Source organism: Bos indicus, chromosome 8 (assembly GCF_029378745.1).
Source record: "Bos indicus isolate NIAB-ARS_2022 breed Sahiwal x Tharparkar chromosome 8, NIAB-ARS_B.indTharparkar_mat_pri_1.0, whole genome shotgun sequence".
NCBI lineage: Eukaryota > Metazoa > Chordata > Mammalia > Artiodactyla > Bovidae > Bos > Bos indicus.
Window position 1 is genome coordinate 44,711,247 of NC_091767.1, and position 27,092 is coordinate 44,738,338.

The 27,092-nt window shown below is 40.4% G+C and overlaps 1 long non-coding RNA gene across 1 annotated transcript in view; it reads left to right on the plus strand.

Annotated features, from left to right (window-relative positions):
* Window positions 1-22,461, plus strand: part of LOC139184439 (uncharacterized) — a 175,163-nt gene extending 152,702 nt beyond the window's left edge. The window contains exons 3-4 of the long non-coding RNA XR_011567942.1: window positions 2,850-2,954; window positions 21,095-22,461. This is a non-coding gene — a long non-coding RNA (uncharacterized lncRNA). The remainder of the gene's footprint in view (window positions 1-2,849; window positions 2,955-21,094) is intronic.
* Window positions 22,462-27,092: the final 4,631 nt, after the last annotated feature.

Here is a 27,092-nt window from a genome sequence, read left to right on the forward strand (position 1 = left end):
ATCAGCGAACTAAAATGGACTGGAATGGGTGAATTTAACTCAGATGACCAGTATATCTACTACTGCAGGCAGGAATCCCTCAGAAGAAATGGAGTAGTCATCATGGTCAACAAAAGAGTTCAAAATGCAGTACTTGGATGCAATCTCAAAAACGACAGAATGATCTCTGTTCATTTCCAAGGCAAATCATTCAATATCACAGTAATCCAAGTCTATGCCCCAACCAGTAATGCTGAAGAAGCTAAAGTTGAACAGTTCTATGAAGACCTACAAGACCTTTTAGAAGTAACACCCCAAAAAGATGTCCTTTTCATTATAGGGGATTGGAATGAAAAAGTAGGAAGTCAAGAAACACCTGGAGTAACAGGCAAATTTGGCCTTGTAATATGGAATGAAGCAGGAAAAAGACTAACAGAGTTTGGCCAAGAAAATGCACTGGTCATAGCAAACATCCTCTTCCAACAACACAAGAGAAGACTCTATACATGGACATCACCAGATGGTCAACACCGAAATCAGATTGATTATATTCTTTGCAGCCAAAGATGGAGAAGCTCTATACAGTCAACAAAAACAAGACCAGGAGCTGTCTGTGGCCCAGATCATGAACTCCTTATTGCCAAATTCAGACTGAAATTGAAGAAAGTAGGGAAAACCACTAGACCATTCAGGTATGACCTAAATCAAATCCCTTATGATTATACAGTGGAAGTGAGAAATAGATTTAAGGGACTAGATCTGATAGATAGAGTGCCTGATGAACTATGGAATGAGGTTCGTGACATTGTACAGGAGACAGGGATCAAGACCATCCCCATGGAAAAGAAATGCAAAAAAGCAAAATGGCTGTCTGGGGAGGCCTTACAAATAGCTGTGAAAAGAAGAGAAGTGAAAAGCAAAGGAGAAAAGGAAAGATATAAGTATCTGAATGCAGAGTTCCAAAGAATAGCAAGAAGAGATAAGAAATCCTTCCTCAGTGATCAATGCAAAGAAATAGAGGGCAACAACAGAATGGGAAAGACTAGAGATCTCTTCAAGAAAATTAGAGATACCAAGAGAACATTTCATGCCAAGATGGGCTCGATAAAGGACAGAAATGGTATGGACCTAACAGAAGCAGAAGATATTAAGAAGAGGTGGCAAGAATACACAGAAGAACTGTACAAAAAAGATCTTCACGACCCAGATAATCACGATGGTGTGATCACTCACCTAGAGCCAGAAATCCTGGAATGCGAAGTCAAGTGGGCCTTAGAAAGCATCATTAAGAACAAAGCTAGTGGAGGTGATGGAATTCCAGTTGAGCTATTTCAAATCCTGAAAGTTGATGCTGTGAAAGTGCTGCACTCAATATGCTAGCAAATTTGGAAAACTCAGCAGTGGCCACAGGACTGGAAAAGGTCAGTTTTCATTCCAATCCCAAAGAAAGGCAATGCCAAAGAATGCTCAAACTACCACACAATTGCACTCATCTCACACACTAGTAAAGTAATGCTCAAAATTCTCCAAGCCAGGCTTCAGCAATATGTGAACCATGAACTTCCAGATGTTCAAGCTGGTTTTAGAAAAGGCAGAGGAACCAGAGACCAAATTGCCAACATCCGTTGGATCATGGAAAAAGCAAGAGAGTTCCAGAAAAACATCTATTTCTGCTTTATTGACTATGCCAAAGCCTTTGACTGTGTGGATCACAATAAACTGTGGAAAATTCTGAAAGAGATGGGAATACCAGACCACCTGACCTGCCTCTTGAGAAATTTGTATGCAAGTCAGGAAGCAACAGTTAGAACTGGACATGGAACAACAGACTGGTTCCAAATAGGTAAAGGAGTACATCAGGGCTGTATATTGTCACCCTGCTTATTAAACTTCTATGCAGAGTACATCATGAGAAACGCTGGACTGGAAGAAGCACAAGCTGGAATCAAGATTGCCGGGAGAAATATCAATAACCTCAGATATGCAGATGACACCACCCTTATGGCAGAAAGTGAAGAGGACCTAAAAAGCCTCTTTATGAAGGTGAAAGAGGAGAGTTAAAAAGTTGGCTTAAAACTAAACATTCAGGAAATGAAGATCATGGCATCTGGTCCCATCACCTCATGGGAAATAGATGGGGAAACAGTGGAAACAGTGTCAGACTTTATTTTGGGGGGCTCCAAAATCACTGCAGATGGTGACTTCAGCCATGAAATTAAAAGACGCTTACTCCTTGGAAGGAAAGTTATGACCAACCTAGATAGCATATTGAAAAGCAGAGACATTACTTTGCCAACCAAGGTTCATCTAGTCAAGGCTATGGTTTTTCCAGTGGTCATGTATGGATGTGAGAGTTGGACTGTGAAGAAGGCTGAGTGCCGAAGAATTGATGCTTTTGAACTGTGGTGTTAGAGAGGACTCTTGAGAGTCCCTTGGACTGCAAGGAGATCCAACCAGTCCATTCTGAAGGAGATCAGCCCTGGGATTTCTTTGGAAGGAATGATGCTGAAGCTGAAACTCCAGTACTTTGGCCACCTCATGCAAAGAGTTGACTCATTGGAAAAGACTCTGATGCTGGGAGGGATTGGGGGCAGGAGGTAAAGGGGACGACAGAGGATGAGATGGCTGGATGGCATCACTGACTCAATGGACGTGAGTCTGAGTGAACTCAGGGAATTGGTGATGGACAGGGAGGCCTGGCATGCTGCGATTCATGGGGTCACAAAGAGTCGGACATGACTGAGCGACTGAACAGAACTGTACCATTTTTCTTGATTCCACCTATATGTGTTAATATGAAATATTTGTTTTTCTCTTCCTGACTTACTGCAAGACCTGTGTTAAGCCTTTTCCTTTCCTTCTTTCCCCAGGACTCAGATGTGACCTTGCCCACTCACTCACAGGGAACCTAAAGGCTGACTCCGGCTCTGAGACTTTTCAGCTTACCTTTTCCTGGGAGTCTTCATCTAACAGAGGTAAGATCACCTGTCCTTACATAGCTAGGTATGCGCTTGCTACTTAGTGTTTTAAAACTAAAATACATTTTGTTTAGATGCATACGGTAGTCACCACTTATCCATGGTTTTGCTTTGCATATTTTCAGTTACCCTTGGTCAAAACATTAAATGAAAAATTCCAGAAATAAACAGCCCATAAGTTTTGAACTATGCCCTATTCTGAGTAGATGAGGAAGTCTTGCACCGTCGCACTGGGTCCAGCCCATGTAGTGAATTATCCCTTTGTCCTGTGTATCCTGCTAATTGATCATTCAGTAGCCTTTTGGTTTCAGATGACTGTTGGTGATATCACAAGGCTTGTGTGCAAGTCACACTTAAGGTGAAGAATCTGCCTCCAATGAAGGAGACGCAAAAGACACAAGTTCAATCCCTGGGTTGAGAAGATCCAGTGGATCTTGGCAACCCACTCGAGTATTCTTGCCTGGGAAATCCCATGGATAGAGGAGCCTGGTGGGCTACAGTCTATGGGGTCACAAAGAGTCGGACTTGACTGAGCACATGAGCCACAGAGAGCCACAGTGCACAATTTGAATGCAACAAAGAGAAATAGTAAAGTACTTCCTTTGAGTGAAAAAAAAGTGAAAGTTCTTGATTTAATGAGGAAAGGAAAAAATGTATCTGAGGTTGCTAAGATTTATGGAATGAATCTTCTATCAGTGAAATTGTAAAGAAGAAAAATGAAATTCATGCTAGTTTTGCTGTTGCAACTCAAACTGCAAAAGTTATGAGCACAGTGCTTGAAGAGTGCTTAGTTGAGATAGAAAAGGCAATAGATTGTACAATAGGTATTTTGAGAGAGAAAGATCACATTTACATAACTTTTACTACAGTAGATTGTTACAGTTGTTCTATTTTATCATTATTTATTGTTAATCTCTTATGGCAATTTATAAATTAAACTGTATCATGGGTATGTATGTATGTATAGGAAAAAACATAATGTATACAGTGTCTGGTACTATCCATGCTCTCAATTGAGCTTCCCTGGTGGCTCAGACAGTAAAGAAACTGCCTCTAATACAGGGGACCTGGGTTCAGTCCCTGGGTTGGGAAAATCCCCTGGAGAAGGGAATGGCTACCCACTCCAGTATTCTTGCTTGGAGAATCCCATGGACCAAAGAGCCTGATGGGCTACAGTCCATGGAGTTGCAGAGTCAGACGTGACTGAGTGACCAGAACTTTCCCTTTTTTTTTTTTTTTTCATGATCTCAGACATCCACTAGGGGTCTTGTGATGTACCACCTTCAGAAAAGGCAGACTATTGTGTACACAAGTAGAAGTGCTGTAAAGAACAGCAAGGGACTGATTAACCCAAATTAAGGTAAATGTGTACTTGGAGGTGGGGGGAGGAATGTGGTTAAGGAGCGATGTACAAGTGGCCTCTCAAGAGTGGGCAATGATCTGCTTCTTAACCAGGATATACATACATGGATCTTTACTATTTCTCAAACTGTACAGTTTTATACTTTCTAGATGTTTGACATATTTTACAATAAAAACCGTTGAGTAAGTTATAATATTCTGGAACTATCTCAGTGGTTAGAAGACATACTAGTGAATTTATACAGAAGCCAGCCCATCATTTTGACCTCCGTATCCTTTGGCATATTCCCCAAAGTCAGGTGAGGATAGGGAGATAGTAAAGGGAAAAAAACCCCTAACCTAAGAAAAGGCAGGCCACTAGAATCTGACCTTCTCCCCTTACGCCAGAGCTGTGCTTCATTGGACAATAAAGCTCAGCTGCTGCTTTCATGGAACATGAAGATTGGTGGGACAAAGAAACAAGTAAATTTAGGCTCTGCAGGTGGGGAAATGGAGCACACAGAAGGGATCTCGACCTACTAATCATAATGTGAAAATAAGATAGTACCATATATTTTATAGTGTGTATTATTTTTAAGGGAATTTTTCTACTTTGGGGCTTAAATAGAAGGCTATAGAAATTCTATCTTAAAAAATATGAATAAAGGATCATTCTTGCCTCTTTCTTGTCTCCCACCTCCAACCCTCCTGCACATCTACCTCCGTTACAGTATTTTGCACACTCTATTGCATCCGTTCACGTGTTTGCCTCTACCATAGATCATAGCCTCTCGAGGGCTGGGCTCTGTCTTACCTTTGTGTCTGATGTACTTGACTCAGGCACTGCTATTTTTCAAGGACTGAGAATCAAGGCTCTCTTATCACGTCCTCTCCCTGCCTGCAGCCCCTTTGGCCCCTTTAGTCTCTTTTGTACCACTGTCCCTTGCTTAATGAAACTCCAGACACTCTGGACCCCTTCCTGTGCCTCAGTCATGCTGAGCTCATTCTCACCCCAGAGCCTTTGCACATGCTGTTGTCTCTTCCTTGAGGGTTCTTGCCTCAGTTTGTTCTTCTTACTCAGGTCTTGGCTTAAATGATGCCCTTTGAGAGAGGTCTTCCACAACCACTGTATTAATTCTACCTTTTTCTCTGTCTTCTCGCCTGTCCCCTCCATCCTATTAACCTTGACTTATTTTCTCCAGAGCATTTTCACTACCTGAAATTTGCTTAGTTATTTACTTGTCTATTTGTTGTCTCTCTTCTCCATTACAGCAGGGCTCTTCATTTGTGTGTATGTTTGTTTTTCTTGTTTGTTTTTGTGTTATATCTCTAGTAGCTAAACTATTGCCTGGCCTACAGTAAGCACTCAATCCAGTTTTTGAATAAGTAAATTAATGGATGGTACTGTGTTAAGTATTTATATAACTGAGATGCATAACTGCATCTTGAAGAATTTAGTAATGAACAAAGTTGACTCAAGATTAGTGTGCTAATATAGTATCTAACACATAGCAGGCACTCAATAAATATTTATCCAATGAATAAATATAAAGAATATGTAAAGGATTCTTGAAAATCAATTTTAAAATCCCACAAACCAATATATAAGCTGGCAAAGGAAAAACTCCTAGAAGTAATGGGTTTAGCAGAGTTGCAGGATTTGAGGTCAATATATAAAAATCAATTTTATTTCTGTATATTAGCAATTGAAAAGCAATCTTTTTTATTTTTTAAAAAATTTAGTATATTTCCCCTTTTTCTTTCTTTTTAAAATCAGAGTATAACTGCTTTACAATATTGCATAGTTTCTGCTATACACTGAAAGTCAATCAGCTGTGTGTATACATATATTCCCTCCCTCCCACCCCCACCCCCATTCTACCCTCTAGGTCATCACATAGCACGGAGCTGAACTTTAACACATATATTTTAAAATATTTTTAAATTGAAGTATAGTTGATTTGCAATGTGTAAATTTCTGATATCCAGCAAAGTGACTCAGTTATACACATATATGCATTCTTTTTTATATTCTTTTACTTTATGGTTTATCCCAGGATATTGAATATAGTAAGCTTCCCTCATGGCTCAGATAGTAGAGAACCTGCCTATAATAAAGGAGACGTGGGTCTGATCCCTGGGTCAGGAAGATCCCCTGGAGAAGGAAAATGGCTAACCATTCCAATATTCCTGCCTGAAGAGTTCCATGGACCGAGGAGCCTGGCAGGCTACAGTCAATGGGGTCACAAAGGGTCGGACATGACTGAAGCGACTGAGCAGGTGCAAACTACACCCCAAAATAGAATGTGTGTGCATGCTCAGTCACTTCAATCATGTCCAACCTCATGGACTGTAGCCCACCAGGCTCCTCTGTCCATGGGATTCTCCAGGCAAGAATACTGGAGTGGGTTGCCATGCCTTCCTCCAGATGATCTTCCTGACCCACGGATCCAAATGGGGTCTCATGCATTGGCAGGCAGGTTCTTTACCACTAGCGCCACCTGGGAAGCCCTCCAAAAAAGAATACTTTGGTATAAATCTAACAAAATATGTGTAGGATTCGTATGTTAAAAACTGGAAAACACTGATAAAATAAACAATGAACTATATATATTAAAAGACACATAGCCTTGGGATAAACCATAATGGAAAAGAATATAGAAAAGAATGTGTACAATTTCCCTGGTGGCTCGGTGACAAAGAATCTGCCTGCCAAGGTAAGAGACATGAGTTTGATCCCTGGTCCGGGAAAATCCCACATGCCGCAGAGCAACTAAAGCCATGTGCCACAACCATTGAGCCTGTGCTCTAGAGCCTGGGAATCGCAACTACTGAGCCCTCAGGCTGCAACTGCTGAAGCTCACACACCCTAGAGCCCGTGCTCTGCAACAAGAGAAGGCCCCTCAGTGAGAACTCACGCACTGCAACTAGAGAGCATCCCCAGGCCCACTCACCGCAACTAGAGAGAAGCCCAGGCAGCAAGGAAGACCCAGCACAGCCATAAATAAATGAATATTATAAAAAAGAATCTGTATATGTATAAAATTGAGTCACTTTGCTGTAGAGCAGATATTAATATGACATTATAAATAAATTATACTTCAATAAAAAAAATTTTTGCTTTTTAGTTTCTATTGTGGTATAAGCAATTAAAAATGTTGTGATAGTTTCAGGTGAACAGCAAAGGGACTCAGCCATATACATACATGTATCCATTCTCCCCAGACTCCCCTGCCATCCAGGCTGCCACAAACATTGAGCAGAGTTCCATGTGCTATATGTACAGTAGGTCCTTGTTATTATTCATTTTAAATATAACAGTGTGTACATGATCATCCCAAACTCTGTAACTATCCTTTCCCCCCATTCCCATCCCCACAACCATAAATTCATTCTCTAAGTCTGTGAGTCTCTTTCTGAAAAAAAAAATTTTTTTTAAAGACGGATAGACATGTTCATTGTTAAAATGTCAGTTTTTCCCCAAATTAATCTATAGATCTGACATAATCCTAATCAAAATCTCCGCAGAATTTTTTGTAGATATCAATAAACTGATTCTAAAACTGATATGAGAGGCAAAGGAATTAGATTAGTCAATACAACTTTGCAAAAGAGGAGCCAATTTGAAGAGTCATGCCATCTGATTTTGAGAATTACTATAAATCTCCAGTAATCAAGACAGTGTGGTATTGACAAAAGGAAAGACCTATAGATCAATGAAACAGAACAGAGAACCTAGAAATTGACCCACATATATATATGTGGGTCATAGATTTTTGACAAAGATACTAAATAGTCTTTTCAACAAAATAGTGCTAGAACAACTGGACATCCATAAGTGCAAAAAAAAAAAAAAGAAAAACACAAAAAAACCAAACCAACAACAACCTTCAACTCATATCCTTTATTGTATATAACAATTACCTAAAATGCATTATAGATGCACCATAGACCTAACGGTAAAACCTAAAAATATAAAACTTCTAGAAGATAAAATTGAAAAATCCTTGTAACCTTGAGTTAAACAAAGATTTCTTTGCTTAACCTTGGTTTTAATCTTGGGTTAAGCAAAAGATATGTTACCTGAAACACAATCCATAAAAAACAAACTGATGAACTTGACTTCATCAAAATTTAAAACTTGTGCTCTGTAAAAGACACTTCAGAGTGTGAGAAGACAAGTCACAGACTGGGAGAAAATGTTTGCAAATCATATATATCCAACAAAGGACTTGTATCTATGATATATAAGAGTTTACAAAACTCAATAATAAGAGAACAAAACCCAGCTTTTTAAAAAAGACCTGGTAAGAGTTTATTTAGATACAACTGACAAGAAAATTTGCAAAACCCAGTTTTTTACATGGGCAGAAGATTTGCACCAACACTTTACCAAAGAGAATATATGGAGAGAAAGTATCACATGAAAAGATGCTTCTCACTATTACTCATTAGAGAAATATAAATGAAAACTACAATGAAATACAATTTTACATCTACCAGATTGTAAATATGTTTTTACAACTCCAAGTGGTGTGGAAGATGCAGAAAAATGAAACTTCTCATGGCCTATTGATAGGAGTATAAATCTGAATGGTTTCTTTAGCAGGCAATTTGGCATTTATCTAGCTGGGTTGAAGACTCACATACCCCCATGACCCAGTAATTCCACTCCTAGAATGAGAAAATTTTGAACATGTACACAAAGAAAATAATGTGTACAAGAATGTCATAGGAACAGCAGAAAATGTAGAAAAATGTCCATCACAGGTGAACAGACAAACTGTGGTTTATTGCTACATTGTCAAACAATATAGCAAGGGTTAGCAGACTATGCAGCCCATGAGCCAAATCCAGCCCAACACTCTTTGTGTAAATAAACCTTTATTGAAACCCAGCCACCCGCAGTCCTTGATGTACTGTCTATGAATGCTTTCCTGCTACAATGACATCATTGGGTAGTTGCAACAGAAACTACATAGCCCACAAAGCCCAAAATATTGACTGTTTTTTACAAGAAAGCAACACCAATAAATGAATCAGAGGTGTGTATTAGTGTTCAACCCAGAGAAACAAACCATCAGTCAGGGTTCAACCAAAGGGAAAAACCAGTGGGAGATAGATGGTAAGAGGTTTATTGAAAGTAATTGGCTTACATGATTGCAGACTTGGCTAGTTTAAGTCCAAAATCCACAGGATAGGCCATCAGGAAGGGCAATCTGGAACTGTCAAGCAGGAGGTGAAGCTGCTGTCCACAGGATAATTTTTTTCTTCTTCAGAGAAGCCTCAGCTCTGCTCTTGATACCTTTCAACTGATTGAATCTTGTTCATCCAAATTATGTAGGATGATCTCCCTTACTTGAAGTCAACTGGTCAAGGGCTTTAATCACATCTACAGAATACATTCACAATAATACCTAGATTAGCATTTCATTGAATGACTGGACACTATAGTCAAGTTGACAAATAAAACTGACCATCACATGTATTAATAAAGATAGATCTTGTAAATATAATACTGAACAACAACAAGTTACAAAATGATATGTGTGGTATGGTAACTTTTATATAAAACTTAAAATAATCATAGGAATTTAATGCCATTGATTGATACATGTCTGTGTAAAACTATGTGGAACACTGATAAACAGCTACTGTATGATACTGTTTGACATTGGGGAGGAAGAAAAGGAGTAGAATTGAGGGTGGGTATACTGAATCTGTAAATTTTTTTTTTATGGCAAGAGACTCCAAAGCAAGGGAGGCACGTAGGAATTTTATTAAGCTTGACCCTTTATTACAATTTTAAAAATATATCACTGTTAACACTTGTATGTGTGTTTGTAATTCTACCCAATCATTACATTTTAAAAAATTCATAATGATTGGGCTTCCCTGGTGGCTCAGTGGTAAAGAATCCACCTACCAGTGCAGGAGACACAGGTTTGACCTCTGATCTGGGAAGATCCCACATGCCACAGAGCACAAGGCCAGGCGCCACAACTTTTGAGACTGTGCTCTAGAGCCTGGTAGTCGCAAATACTGAGCTCATGTGCCGAAACTACTGAGGCCTGAACACCCTGGAGACCATGCTCTGCAACAAGAGAAGACACTGCAATGAGAAGCCCAAGCATCACAACCTGAGAGCAGCTTCTGCTCTCCACAGATAGAGAAAGCCCACACAGCAGCGAAGACCCAACACGGCTGATAAATAAATACATAAACTTAAAAAAAATTGTAGTGATTGCCCTCCTTCGGACAAACCTAAAAAGCACGTTCACACTGGGCAGTCAACTTTGAATCAGAACCACCCTGGAAAGGATCAGAGAGTAGAAGCTTCTTTTTTTTCCCCCTAAATTCCAAACCCCTCTTTGGAAGCTACATCAGACTTTTTTTTCAGGAATCTGTATTTCAGGAACTGAGCCTCACATCCTGGGAGCCAAGTGTGGAAATTCAGTGTTCACTGTGCTGCAGCCTGTGTGCAGAGGAGAGCAGGGAGCAAGGTGTGAGTTATTCTTACTGGAGCCCTGACCTTGACTGACCTCCACGGTGTCAAGCTCTGTAGCCAAACGGAACTCCTGACTTAAGGAGCTAGAGATAAAGAGGCAGGTGGCCGGTCACATGGCACGTGGCTGCTGATGGAATGAGACTTGTCAGACTTCCCAGGGGGCTCTTACCAGGGTCCGCATGTGTGTTCACACACTAAGAAACAGCATTGAGCATGCTTCCTGAAGAAAGTCAGATGACTTCTGACTTAAGAGGTATTAAGCCTGGATTCAGAGGTGGCAACCTTCAGTATGCCTGCAGAAATCAATCAATTGACATTTCCTACAGCAAAGCAACATAACTCTTTTTGCAAAAAATTAACTTTTTTATGATTTGGAAAAGTACATGTTCTTTGTGAAAATTTAGAATATCTGAAAAGCTAGAGAGAAGAAAACAAAAATTCCCCTATGTAGAGTTATTAGTGGTTATCATCTATTCTTTTCTTTGTCATATATATTTTTTTCCTATAGTTAATTCATCTTTTTAGCAATGGTTATTGAGTACCTACTGTGTACCAGGCTTTATTCTAGAGATATATGAATAAACAAAACAGAACATCAAGTTTCCTACCTTATGAAGCTCACAATGAGGAAGGTAAACCAATCATGGAAAAGTAAACACATAAACATGGAAGATAAATTTAGATCATATGTGCTATAGTGGAAAAAACAATACCTAAAAATACTGGAGACTTACAATGTATTGTTCTAAGCCCTTCACCTCATATAATATTAATACATTGAGTAAAGCTGGCGTGTTGCGGGGGGGGGGGGGGTGTGCGCATGTGTATGTGTTTTAGATGGAAGATCATTACCATAAATCTTTCTGTTCAGTGGTCAGGGAAGTCTTCTTGCAGGAAATGACACAGGAGTCAAGGTTTGTATGAAGGGAAGAAGACAACCAGAGAAGATGCAGGTTAAGGGCTTCCCTGGCAGAAGGCACAGCAAGTTTAAGTTCCCTGAGTACAAAATAGTTTTAGCATGTTCATGAAACAGAAGGCAAAAGACAAGCATAGCTGAAACTTTGGGGCGCAAGGGGCAGAGTGGTCTGCAATGACACTAAAGATGTATGTTTTGTGATTAGGCCATGTAGGATCTTGAAGGCCACAGTAAAGAGTTTAACTTTTATTCTAAGACGTTACAAAGCCTTTAGATTTTAAGCAGCAGAGAGACAAGATCTGATTTCCACTGGTTTAGAGACCATGCTGCACGGTGTTTGGCAAATGAATTTTAAGAATGTAAACCAGAATCTGGAAGACGAGTTGGAAGTTTCCTGAGGTCATCCAAGTGAAAGGCGATGGCCCATTGGACCAGGCTAACAGCAGAATAGATGAAAAGAAGTGGGGGAAAGTTAGGATTCTATTGAAGTGACACTGTTTTTGTAGTTTTATGTAGGCCCTGTTCATTTTCCTTCATTTTAGAAAATAAAAAGGATTTAGAAAATTCTTCTAAAACAGAATTTAAAAATATATCAGCCACACTTCAGGAGACCCAAATTGGAAAACAAGCAGGGAAGCCTAAGAATGGTAGATCCTGTTATTGTTTTGAGGGAGAGGGTGGGGTGATTTGTGAGAATGGCATTGAAATATGTATAATATCATATAAGAAACAAATCGCCAGTCCAGGTTCGATGCAGGATACAGGATGCTTGGGGCTGGTGCACTGGGATGACCCAGAGGGATGGTACAGGGAGGGAGGTGGGAGGGGAATTCAGGATTGGGAACACGTGTACACCTGTGGCGGATGCATGTTGATGTTGGCAAAACCAATACAATATTGTAAAGTAAATAAATAATAATAATAATTAAAAAAATAAAACAAACAAACAAAAAAACTGAACATTCAAAAAATGAAAAAAAAAAAAAAAAAAAGAATGGTAGATCCTAAGAAGATGGAAGGCTAACCCTGGACTGTGACTGGAGGCTCCAGGGAACTCTTGAGTACAGCAGATCCAGGCAATGTTTTTTCCAGCTGTTTCATTCTCTCCTCATCCCACCTCTGTCTTAACACTCTCACTTAAGTATAATTAAAGGCCTGAACTTTTGCCACAGCTGCGACTCATGGAAAAATTGACACCACTCACTGACACAGTGCCTGTGCCTGATTTACCAACATCCTACAGTTGGAATTTTAAACTTGGGAGCCCTCTTTGCTAAAACCCTGCCCACAATGCAAAGTTGAAGGCAGTTGCAAATGGGGTTTTACCAAAGGCTGTGGAGCCCATATTATTGATTGCTATACAAAGTCACTCTCTAATACTTCTTCTTCCCCCGAGAGCCTGCCCTTTACTATAAAGAGTGACAGTGCCAGATATTTTCCCTAGCCTCCCTTGAGCCCGGCTTCCCTGGTTGCTCAGCTGGTAAAGAATCTGCCTGCAATGCAGGAGACCCCGGTTTGATTCCTGGGTCAGGAAGATCCCCTGGAGAAGGGATAGGCTTCCCACTTTAGTATTCTTGGGCTTCTCTGATAGCTCAGATGGTAAAGAATCCTCTGGAGAAGGGATAGGCTATCCACTCAAGTATTCTTGGGCTTCCCTGGTAGCTCAGACGGTAAATAATCCACCTGTAATGCAAGAGACCTGGGTTCGATCCCTGGGTTGGGAAGATCCCCTGAAGGAGGGCATGGCAACCCAATCCAGTATTCTTGCCTGGAGAATCAAATTGACAGAGGAGCCTGGTGGGCTACAGTCCAAGGGGTTGCAAAGAGTTGGACATGACTGAGCAACTCAACAACAGCACATCCCTTGCAGCCAGACCTCAAATCTAAGAGTATTGTCTTGGTTCTCAGATTTACTCCCTGATGACTCCAGGATGGCTGCCTCCATTTTCTAACTAGAGTTTCCTACAGTCTAGATTTATCTGACTGAATTTCTTATGATGTCATTTAATGTGGCCCTCTGTTCTCTGTATTTCCTATAAAACAATAGTTGTAAACCTCAACACATATAAACCTTGCAACAACCCAATGAGGCAGGGCTATTAAATGTCCCCATTTTACAGAGGAATAATCGGCTAAGGCATAGAAAATTTCTGTACTAGAGGTCACGTGGCCAGAATTTGCATCTAAGCAGATGCTTCTAACCTCTGTGCTGCACACAAGGAAATATATAAGCAAGACATTCATGCATCTCACTTTACTTGAACATTCTCCAAGAGCAGATGATTGGTTGGCTTGCAAGCCTAGAAATCAATTAAGTCAATTAGCAGCAGCTAGTGAGCATCTACAGCATGTCTGGGCTAAGCTGTGGGATGCAAAGAGTGACAAGATGATGTTGAAGATGATGATAGCTGCCCTACTGAGCACTTCCTGTGTACCAGACCCCGGGCTCAGTGCTATGACTACAGCAGTGATCATCACAGTCAAAACGAGTTTCATTATGTATCAGTCTTGTGAGAGAAGAACCACAGTGTGTTAAGTGCTATAATGGGGATTGTTGAGAGCTGTGTAAGTCCAATCCAATGGTCACTAGCCCCATGGGGCTATTTCATTTTAAATTAATGACAATTAAATAACATTTAAAATTCAATCTGTCAGTCTCTGTAGCCGCTTTTAAAATGCTCAATAACCACTTGTGGCTAGCGACTACCTATTGGATATCACAGATTACAGAATGGAATCATTGTGCTAAGTTCTATGGGACAGTGCTGATTTAGATAATCGGGAAAGCACGGGGAAGAAACACCACCCTGTCTGGACTTGGAGGTGAGGTGAGGGGTGAGGGAAGGGGTCTCAAACACCTGATATTATATTTAAGCTGAGACTTGAAGAATGAGTAATTTTAGTCCTTACTGCACTCCTATCAGATGTCTTTGTTGTTGTGTAGTCACTAAGTCATATCTGACTCTCTGCAACCCCATGTACTGTAGCCCACTAGGCTCCTCTTGTTCAGGCAAGAATACTGGAGTGGGTGTCCATTTCCTTCCCCAGGGATCTTCTCAACCCAGGGATTGAACCCACAACTCCCACATCTCCTGCACTGCAGGCGGATTCTTTACTGCTGAGCCATCAGGCACGTCTTATATACCTGTTTAATGAATGAGGAAATGGACTTTGAAAATTTACAAAATTTGCCCAAAGTCTCAAGAAAAAATGCGAGCAGGAACATTTGATCCCAGATCTATAAAAAGAAAAAGAAAGTGACGTTGCTCAGTCAGGTCTGACTTTGAGACTCCATGGACTATAGCCTACCAGACTCCTCTGTCCATGAAATTTTCCAGGCAAGAGTACTGAAGTGGGTTGACATCTCCTTCTCCAGGGGATTTTCCCAACCCAGCGATTGAACGTGGGTCTCCCTCATTGCAGGCAGACACTTTACCATCTGAGTCACCAGGGGAGCCCAGATTTATCTGTCTGCTCAAAACACTAATGCTTGAAATGCTAATTCTAGAAGTAAAGGAACCCTGGGCAAAAGAGACCTCTTTTAGAATAAAGGGGTGATATCTTCACAAATATTGATTGAACACTTTGTGCTGTATTTCAAAGCTCTGTAGGCACTGATGTCAGGTGAGCAGTTTACAAAAACTGGGGCCTCTCACTACATGGAGTTTGTCATCTTATTGTGGAATGAGTGCAGAAAAGTGAGTGTACTCTAAGTGCTAAGGGAATCCCAAAGGGTAGTGATGGCTTCCTGTGAAGACTCTTTGGAAAGAGAAAGAGTTCAAGGGATCTTGAAAGACACATGGGATGTGACTGTTGGAGCATTCCAGAATAGAGGAAAGGCTTGTGGGAAAGCATAGGGTAAGGCGTACAATGCCAGTGCCAAGACTACAGGTAATACCTCCACCAGGTTAGAGATTTATTAAGATGAGATAACTCAGTCCTTTCTGCAGACATGGAACTTCATTGAAAATTCTTCTTGAACAACATTTATAGGTATGTCTATGAACTGATCAATTCAGGGGCAGGCCCAAGACTTCACTAATTTCTGCCTGAGCTCTGAGAGCATCAAAGATATCACAGCAGAATCTGTCTCTTTCCATTAGGAAAGTCTTTGGGAACATGCAAGAAAGGTTTGGAGGGTGATTCATCTCTGTTTTCAGAAAAATTGTGGTGCTTCCCCGGTCTCTCACCCCCATCTTCAAACCCTCAAATGGACACCAGCTCCAGAGAGGGAAGGACATTTAATCATAGGGTGCAAAATTAATTTGGGGAATTTTGTATTATGTGTTTATTTATTTCTTTGGCTGTTCCAGGTCTTAGTTGCGGCATGTGGGATCTATTAATAATTCCCCAAGAAAGAGAAAGAAAGAAAGTGAAGTCGCTCAGTTGTGTCCAACTCTTTGCGACCCTGTGGACTGTAGCCTCCCAGGCTTCTCCTTCCATGGGATTCTCCAGGCAAGAATACTGTGGAGTGGGTTACCATTTCCTTCTCCAGGGGATCTTCCCGACCCAGCGATCAAACCCAGGTCTCCCACACTGGAGGCAGACGCTTTAACCTCTGAGCCACCAGGGAAGCCCTAATAATTCCCCAACCAGGGATCAAACCTGGACCCTCTGTATTGTGATCGTGGACGGGATCTTAGCCCCTGGACCACCAGGGAAGTCCAGGGAATTTTAAATCAGTATACTACTATGCACATCACTTTATGGGAAAAACAATCCAATTAACAAAAAAATATTAATTGACTTGTGAATGGTATAGATATGATATATTAGTGCCATACAAACATTTTATATAGTAGCGTTCACTGTTCACAAACTGTCTATTGTTCCATTTTTTGTCTTAAATTATTTCATGTATATTTTTTTGCACTTCAATATAGTCCAAATAGGGCTTCCCTATTTGGGAAGCTCAGGCAGTAAAGAATCTGCCTGCAATGGGGGAGACCTGGGTTCAATCCCTGGGTTGGGAAGATCCCCTGGAGGAGGGGATGACAACCCATTCCAGAATTTTTGCCTGGAGAACCAAAGTGACAGAGGAGCCTGGCGAGCTACAGTCCATGGGATTGCAAAGAGTCAGACGCTACTGAGAAACTAAGCACAGCACCGCATAGTCCAAATAATATTTCCTTTTGGAGATAGTCTATAACATAGTCAGTCTTCAATTGTTAACTGTTGAATTTATTTCCTGCCACTATTAATATCAGTGCACTGAATAGTTTTGTACAATCATTGTTTACATTGTATATATTGTATATTATAATGTTTTAGAATATATTCCCGAAAGTAGGATGTCTGGGACATAGGTAATAATAATTGCATATTTCTTGTTAGCTGCTCTCTAAAAAGACTCTGCCAGTGTTCATTTGGTGTATTTATTCCCTCAAAGTGTCATCAACATTAGGTTTTGAATTATTCCTTTGCTTTCAATAATTTAAGGGATTTGGAGTCATGGAAAATCTCAGCCCTGTTAGCAACTTGACTTATCCTTTCTGCCTCAACTGCTTCATTGTGGAACATAAATAATACGACTACTTTTCTGGATTGGGATTGAATGAGATAGTTCAGATGAAGCAGCTGGCACAGTACATAGGTAGCCAGTGTCTACTCCACGTGCCTTAGGGAATTGGAGGTACCTTAGAGCTAAGAGTCGGACACGACTGAGCGACTTCACTTTCACTTTTCACTTTCATGCATTGGAGAAGGAAATGGCAGCCCACTCTGGTATTCTTGCCTGGAGAATCCCAGGGAAGGGGGAGCCTGCTGGGCTGCCATCTATGGGGTGGCACAGAGTCGAACACGACTGAAGTGATAGCAGCAGCAGCAGTAGTAGAGCTCTCAGTCTGCATTTTCCTTTAACTGCTGCTGAGGTTATGCATTATGGGGGGTAATTATATATCATGGGAATACCCCTAGAATATTTAAGACCCCCAGTCTCCTCCTGTGCTCGTGCTAAATTACTTCAGTCGTGTCTGACTCTTGGCGACTTTTTGTGACCCTATGGACTATAGCCTGTGAGGCTTCTCTGTCCATGGGATTCTTCAGGCAAGAATACTGGAGTGGGTTCCAATTTCCTTCCTACTCTTCACCGTCTCCTCTGTCTCACAGGATGCTTCAGTCTTGAACTAGAGTCCTTTCTATCATCCTTTCTTTGTTTGCCACCTGGTTCAAGGTGATGTTTGCTATCACCATGGCATCCAGACTTGATGTCCAGTGTTAACAAGATATAGCCTAGCATCTTCCTTACAAACCCAGAGTCCCAGACTTACAGACTGTCTGAGTTTAAAAGAAGCCACAATGGTTATTATCCAACTTTCCCTTGGGTGCTCGACAGTTTCCAATCAGCGGAAATGGTCTTCTTAAAATTGATTAAATGATGCCAATTGGATAAATGGGCTTCCCTGGTGGCTCAGTGGTAAAGAATCTGCCTGCAATGCAGGAGACCTGGGTTCAATCCCTGGGTCAGGAAGATCCCTTGGAGGAGGGCATGGCAACAAATTCCAATATTCTTGCCTGGAGAATTCCATGGACAGAGGAGCCTGGCAGGCTACAGTCCATAGGGTCACAAAGAGTTGGATGCGACTGAAGCGACTGAGCAGTAGCAGCATTGGATAAATACTATGATGAATTTAAGGTGAGGCTAGAATTTGGTCTCTCTATTCTTGGCCCTCCAGGCAACACAGCATTCTCATCCACTATAGTCAATTCTCAAATAAATTATATTATCACTTAGACAATTTGTGAAACATCTTTGAGAAACATTTTAAGTTCTGAATGTCATAATTAAACAGGATAGGGAGCAGTCTTCTGTTGATAGAACCCAGTATTTTATTTAATTGATTTTTTCCCATATAGTTTATATAGTTATGAAACATCTAAAGTCTACTTCCTTCTGGTTAATAGATGGTGTCTAAAACCAATAAATCAAGAAATAGAGATGAGTATATTATAAAAATGGAAACTATTACAAAAATAAGAAACACAAAAATTGGGAGGCAAAAATAGGAGAGGATGTGGGAGTTAGATTAAGAAAAGCAGAACTGTATTATTTAATGTTAAAAAGAGAGTCAGATGAAGAACAAAAACCCAGAAACTTAAAAATGGTATTCTCTAGAACTAGAGGTTGGATGGTGAGTAGGAAGGAAAATCTTACTTTTAACTTTAAACTCTTATATGGTTTGAAATTTTTTGACATATGTATGTTGCTTTTTCCTTTTTAAAAACTGCTTTATTGAGATTAATTTACATACCATTCCATTCACCCACTTAAAGTGTGCAATTCAGTGTTTTCCAGCATATTCACATCACATCACTGCCTTCCACTTCAGAACATTCTCATCATCTGCCCCTAAATCTGCCACCTAAATCTATTTTACCTGTTCCCTGGTAGCTCAGACGGTAAAAGACTCGTCCTGCAATGTGGGAGATCTAGGTTCTATCCCTGGTTTGGGAAGATTCCCTGGAGGGGGGAACGGCTACCCAATCCACTGCACTGGCCTGGAGAGTTCCATGGACAGAGGAGCCTGGCAGGTCACAAAGAGTCAGACATGACTGAACAACTTTCACTTTCACTTTCAGATCTATTACCTATTAGCACTCACGCCTCATTCCCCCAGGAAGTCCTTCTCTCCCTAGCTCTAGAGAACCCCTAATCTATTTTCAGTCTCTATAGATTTGCTCACTTTGAATATTTAATATAAATGAAATCAAACAACTTATGGACTTATATCTGGCTTTTTTTCAGTTAGTGTAATGTTTTCAAAGTTCATCCATGTAATAGCAAGTACCAGTACTTCACTCTTTTTTATTGCTGAATAATATTCCATTGTTTGGATATACCACATTTGTTTATCAATTCATCAGTTAATGGAGAGTTGGATTGTTTTTATGAATTTTCCTGTGGATGGATGTTTTCGTTTCTCTTGGGCATATACCTGGCAGTGAAATTGCTGAGTTATATGGTAACTATGTTTTGAGGAACTGTCAGAGCATTTTCTAAAGTAATTGCATCATTTTATATTCCCACCAGCAACATGGGAGGTTCACTTCTCCACATCTTCACCAATAGTTGCTATGATATCTTTCTAATTTTAGCCATCTTAGTGGGCCTGAAGTGGCATTTCATTGTGGTTGTGATTTACATTTTCCTAATAGCTAATAATATTGAATATCTTTTCATATTCTTACTGGCTGTTTTTATTTCTTTGGAGAAATGTCTATTCATTTCCTTTCCCCAATGCACATGTTATTTTCACCATTAAAAAAAGTATAAACTATCTTAATGCCTAGTAAGCAAATACTAAATGTTTAAGATGATAGTCTCTGAATGAAGAAAATTGAGCTATTTCTTTTTTCTTTTCCATTTTTTTCTAAAATTTAAATACAAACTTTTAATCATCAAGTATTAATGTTTCCTTTTTATTTATCTTTTTCTGATTTAAAAAAGTAACACAAGGAATTTTTTTTAAAGAGACACAATATTAATCTAAAAGCAATAATAGCTAATATTTTAGCAGATTTTCCTTCAAGATATTTTACTAGACCTTCTATACTTTTTGAGGTTGTAGTATATGTGCAAATTTAAATTATGCCTTTTGTTTTTATTCTAATGTAGTAAAAAAAAAAACAAAACAAAACCCTGCATGTTAAACAAAGTTCTTTAGCCATTTCTTTTGAGAGTTTCTAAAGAAAATGCCACTATATCTTTTGGTGTGCAGAATGGTTATGAAAGAGGGCTCCTTTCTCACATTTGTTGCTTTAAAATTGAAAAACAGTGAAAGTGAAAGTTGCTCAGTCATGTCCAACTCTTTGTGACCCCATGGACTAGTCCATGGAATTCTCCAGGCCAGAATACTGGAGTGGGTAGCCTTTCCCTTCTCCAGGGGATCTTCCCAACTCAGGGATCAAACCTTTAAAATTAAGGGGAAAAATTAGGTCGCATACGTACATACTGTCCCTTAACCTGTGGAAAACACAAACCCAGTAGAACTTGGAGAGGACATAGCCTGGTCCTTTACTTCCGTCTGATGCTCTCTCCCCACTTAAAACAGGAAAAAAAAGAAAGGAGTCTTGTGCAGTAGGAAGAAGCTGGGCCGCTCTCCAACCTCTTCTAACTTATATCTTCATGGTGTGGCTTTGCCTTTGGTTTAAAGTATTTGCAAATCCCCATGATACCACCAATTCCTGTATTTTTCCTTACACAGTATTTGTACTAAAAAAAAGCATGCTTTTCTTGTTTTCCCCATCCTCTCTTTCCCTCATTACAACTCTTTCTCCTGAAATCACTCATGCCATTAGGACAGGCTGACTGCAGATAGAGCTATGACTTAATGTTTCTTCTCATCCTTTTTTTTTTTTTTTTTCCTCCCAAAGCCTCCAGTGTTGCCAATTGCAGCCACTTCAAATGGAATCTGATTGCACAGATTCCATTTCCTCCCATGATGATGGAATCAATAGCCCTCTCCTCCTGGTAAGAGCTCGGGAAAGGTACTTTTTATACACTTGCCTCAAGTGTTCAATTTTCTGTAACAATATAGGCTGTTGACTCTTTATGTTCCCATGTATGTCCACAAACACTTCTCGGACCACAATACCATCCCAAACTACACACATATAACAGGCTGCTTCTTGTCTAAAAATGTAGGGAAAACACCAGGACACAAGCATAAGAGAATAAATCTGACTACCAACAACTCTCCCCAGGTCTCCAATCACAGCTGTGCAAAAATGAACTTAAGGTGAATGATTCATCTTTAATTCAGCACATTGGGAAGAAAATACAGTGCTCACTGACACCCATGCTCCCCTCTTCTTCCTAAGGACAGCACTTAGACATAGCTTTCTAGGCTTCATGCTGGTAGGTGGGACCATGGACCAAGTTCTGCCCATTGGAATATGGGTGGATACGATATTTGCCACTTCCATAGCTGGAATCTTAAATCTTTTGCCCTTTCTCCCAGTTCAGTAGGGATTTTGGAGGCCACTTGTTGAAGATAAGATGCCACCAGATGGAAGAACTCAAGGTCCCTGAACGCAGGAAGCCAATCTTCACTACCATATTGAACAGAATCATGAACAAGAAATGAACTTTTGTTATAGTAGTCCACATTACCTGAGGATTGGGGCTTGTATCTTACATCATTTGCATACCCTGATTAACACATTTCCTTTTTCTATCTCCCACCCCAGCAAAATATTCTAGGTTGCTGTGATAGCTTGTAGACAGTCTTTAAAAAGGGATCACAATAAGGGCTCCCTTTTGCTAGCCACGCATTCAAATTCAAATATTACCAAGAGGAGACACTTGGTAGTAAGGTTCTGCCTAAATGGTTTCAAGTCTGGGAAAGTCCAAAATTTGGGGGTGGGGGGAATGAAAGCAAAAATCAAAACTGTCTTCCTGGTGTATTCACAGGTGAGGTGTTGTGGGGAATCAGAGAAATCTTAGTGGAGGCTTCACTGGTTGACTGAAGTTAATGTTCGCTTCTCTTCATCAGCTATGTATTATGTCATCAGCATCTTGGCCCCACCAGCTGCCCCTCCACACGGGGTGCGAGCTCATCTCACTCAGACTGTCAGTACCTGAGCCCTTCCTGAAATGGCTACAGGAAGGCATCCCTTACACCAAGGGCATCTTGAGTGGCCAGTCGTTGCCTCTACTTTGGAAACTCAAGTGACTTTGTTGACTTCATTACCTTTCCTTCTTTTTCAACCTTATTTGTAGATTCCATTGTTTCCTGGTATTGCTTCTAGACCTGTCACTCTTTTTTATACACTTTTATTTATTTGTTTATTTTTGGCTGGGCTGGGTCTTCATTGCTGAGTGCAGGCTTTCTCTAGTTGCAGTGAGCAGGGGCTACTCTGTAGTTGTACACAGGCTTCTCGCTGTGATGGCTTCTCTTTTTACAGATGGGCTCTAGAGTGCGAGGGCTTCAGGAGTTGCAGTGTGGGCTCAGTACTTGCTGTTTGAAGGCTCTAGAGTGTGGGCTCAGGAGTTGTGGTACATGGGCTTAGTTGTTCTGAAGTATGTGGGATCTTCCTGGGCCAGGAATTGAACCCATGTCCCCTGCATTGGCAGGCAGATTCTCAACCACTGGACCATCAGGAATGTCAACCTGTCACTCTTTTATTGTGTCCCATTTCATTTCAAGTGTGCTCATTGTTGATGAGAAACTTAAATGTTTCAAGAAGGTAGACCACAAACCGAGTATTTCACATTTTAGAACAAAGCAGACTTTGACATGAAAAACTGGTGCTTAGTCATGAAAAGTCCAGAGCCCATTCTGTTGACCACTTCCTAATGTAGGGATAAGATGGCAACCCTAGCTTTTGTTCCTGGTTCCGTAGCTGGTTTTTGTGACTTTAGATAGACTATTCTAACACACTGTTCCTTGGGGTATAATCATTGCAATTGATTTTGTGAAGTTTTGAGGAACACCGCTAATTCATTTCTATCTTCTTCCTCTACTTTAAGCTTTTCAATCAGTATCTCCAACCAAAAGAGGATTTCTTTCTCTCCTATGAATTATGAAGACCTTGTCTTTCAGGTTCTTTAAAACCGAAGTTTGGACTTGATACACAAGCTGTGTGTATAAATTTTACATCCGTTAGTATGCTTTCTTAAAGGCAGCTGGATTCTCTGTGCCGTCCTACCAATTCTCTCTCTTTCCTTCCTCATTCCCTTCATTCTGCTATTGTTTTGTTTCTTGTTCAGACTTCACATTGAAACTATTAAGTTTACATTGTTTTTGCAACTTCTGGACAAGGTGAACATTAGAAAAGGTATGTGTGTGAGGTCTGTAACAAGAAAAAAACTATTGAAGAGAAAAAAGAGTAACTGAACTCCATAGCAAACAGACTGTAGAAATTAGAAGAATTTCCGGCTAGCAGAAATTAGAAGTTGAAGAGGCATATGTATTTTTTAAATGTAAAAACAACGTAACATCAAAACATTTGTTAACCTTAGAATCCCCTACCCACGCAGCAGCACAGGCACTTTTCTTTTTAATTGCTTTCTTTGAGTAGTTGTTCGTCTGCACATTTTCCCACATAATTATAATCTCAATGCATGTAGTTTTGTATTTTGGTATGAATTTGTTACAGAAATCTTTCTTAACTCTTTTTCATAGTTTTTAGATGAGTTATCAGATATTTAGGCAAACATTTTTAGGGTCAGACCTGAATGCCTGCTAACAGTGGGCCTCCAGTTTTCATACTGTTTCTGGCCAAAGGATGGAAACAGTAGCTGGTGTCTTGAGAGGATGATACCAACATCCAGGCAAAGAGTAATGAATTAAATAGGGCTTGTAGGTGCTGGAGTTGCGTGTTTTCCAATAGAAAAATAAAGAAAGAAAGAAAACACCTTAGGAGAAAGTACCTAGATGTTGGGAATTGCATGAGAAGGACTGAGACACAAGTGTACCTCTTCTAAAGAGTTCTGAGTCCTTAACATTCACCCCCTCCAAGTCTTGTACTGTTTATGTGTTGCACAAGGCATGTAAGGATCATGTCTATCAGGCTTGTAAGTGACCTTTCCCAGAGCATCTCATGATACACCCTCAGATACACACATGAATCTGAATTCAAAGAATCTGGAGCCAAGAGAGAATGCAGACTTCACTGCTGCTGGAACAGAGGTGGGATGAGAAAGTAGGCCTAGGGCTCCTAGTTCAGTGCTGTAGGATTAGGGAAGAAAGGCTGCAGCGGGACAAGAAAACAAAGCTAGAGGAAAGGAAGTTGGCACAGCGAGAAAGAAGAGATGGAAGGGAGTTGGGGGTGAGGCTTTCAAGTCTCTGCTAATTTTAAGAGCAAACCTGAAATTAGAGAGTATAAGGTCCCCTGGGTAAATGCACCCTCTGAAATGAGCATCTCAAGTTATACAGGGGAGTCAGCTAAGCATTTAACTTATCTGCTTAGAAATGAAGTTTCTAGAAAGAGAGGACAATGTGATGAAAGATGACTCTTCAGGAGTCGTGAGGGATGCAACCTCCTACTTTACTGTTTGATGTCCAAGGAGGCAGTGCGTGTCTTTCATGTGGCTTCTTGCGAATTTTTCCTTGAAAAATAAGTAACAGATGAAATGCTAGAAATACCCATGGTTGACCAATTGCCCCAAATTCCCTCTAACACCCTTCTAGGTATTTATTGGACTTCAATTTGCCCTTGAGATATCATCAAAGATAAGGTTAAATATGCATTAGCAATATGGATAAACTTAACTCCCCTCATTTCATAGAGAGAGTCAGAAAGGACTTGTAACTAGTCCAAAGTTCCATAACTTAGCCATGCAGAAAGAGAAAGGTCATGAGAGGCAGATGGAGGTATCTGATGTATGAGTGAAGACTTCTCAGACCTTCTAATTTGGCCCAGCTGCCAGAGGCCGCCTGCCAAGTCGCTTCAGTCGTGTCCAACTCTGTGCGACCCCATAGACGGCAGCCCACCAGGCTCCCCTGTCCCTGGGATTCTCCAGGCAAGAACACTGGAGTGGGTTGCCATTTCCTTCTCTAATGGATGAACGTGAAAAGTGAACGTGAAAAGTGAACGTGAAGTCGCTCAGTCATGTCTGACTCTTGGCGACCCTGTGGACTGGAGCCCACCAGGCTCCTCTGTCCATGGGATTTTCCAAGCAAGAGTACTGGAGTGGGTGCCATCGCCTTCTCTGAGAGGCCACCTAAATGCAGCCAATTGAGTGACTCTAGCCAAGGCCCAGCTGATCCCAGTTGACTCACAGACTTATGAGAAATAGTAAATGGTGATTGTTTTAGGCTATGAGTTTAGAAGTGGTTTGCCATGCAGCAATGGATAATTAATTGAACTCATAACTTAGAATAGCAACCATGTTTTATTTCTCCCAAATCTTTGATTTGGTTCTGCTGATCTGGACCAAGCTTGGCAGATCTCATTTGAACTTGTTTGTACCTCTGCAGCCAACTGAGGGCTGGCTGGTCAAGGATGACCTCAACTGCAATGACTCAGCTCTGTTCCACAGGGTCTTTCATCCTTCAGTGGGCTTGTTCTCCTGGTGATGGTAGAATTCCAAGAACAGAAGCAGAAAAGCATACAATTAAAAAAAAAATAGACTTCTTTTCTTAGAGCAGTTTTGGTTCATAGCAAGATTGAAGGGAAGGTTCAGGGATTTCTCATATGCCGCCTGCCCCTACATGTGCATAGCCCCCTCCGTCATCAACATCCCCCACCTGAGGGGCACATTTGCTACACCTGGTGAACCTACACAGACAACATCGTTATCACCAAAGACCATGGTTTACATTAGGATTCATTCTTAATGAATTTTAAGGCTTTGGACAAATGTGTAATGACATCTTCATTGTTGAAGAATCATGCAGAGTAGTTTCTCTGCCCTAAAAATCCTCTGTGCTCTGCCTATTCATCCCTCCCTCCCCAACTCTGTCAGCCACTGATCTTTTTTCTGTCTCCATAGTTTTGTTTTCTCCAGAATATCATATAGTTGGAATCATACCATATGTAGCCCTTTCAGACAGAGTTATCTCACTTAGTAATGTGCATTTAAGTTTCTTCCGTGTGTTTTCGTGGCTTGATAGCTCTTTTTTTTTTTTTTTTTTTTTTAAAGCACTGGATAAAATTCCGTTTTACCACAGTTTATCCATTCACCTACCAAGCAAGTCTTGGTTTACTTCCAAGTTTTTGCGATTTTGAATAAAGCTGCTATAAACATCCACATGTAGGTTTTTGTATGGCCATAAGTTTTCAGCTCCTTCGGGTATATACTAAGGAGTGTGATTGCCAAATTACATGGTAAGAGTATGTTTAGTTTTGTAAGGAAGTGAAAAACTGTTGTTCAAAGTGGCCATTGAATTTTGCATTCCCACCAGTGATGAATGAAAGTTCCTTTTGCTCCACATTCTTGCCAGCATTTGGTTTTGCCAGTGTTCTGGGATTTTGGAAATTTTAATAGATATGTAGTGGTATTTCCTTGTTGACAAACATTTTTCAAACGTTCATTTACATCAAGTCTGCTACCGTTTCACTGATCAAAGTACAGCACATGAGTGAACACAGAGTGGGAGGGAACTACAAAGTTACAAAAAAAGGACATGGCTGAAGGGAGGTCATTAACTGGAGCCATTAATGCTATTAAATCTGTTATAAGAAATCTATGCCTGTTTCTCACAGGGGAGTACTAAATAACATTATTAAGATTTTGGACTAAGATCTGAAATCAGTTGAAAAAATTATACTCAAAATCAAGTAAAACAATTAGATAAGCATTATCTGATTTTTAAATATTTCCAGAGTTTATGGCTAAGCCATTATTGCTAATAGTTCAGTTCAGTTCAGTGGTTCAGTCTTGCCTGATTCTTTGCGACCCCATGGACTGCAGCCAGGACTCCCT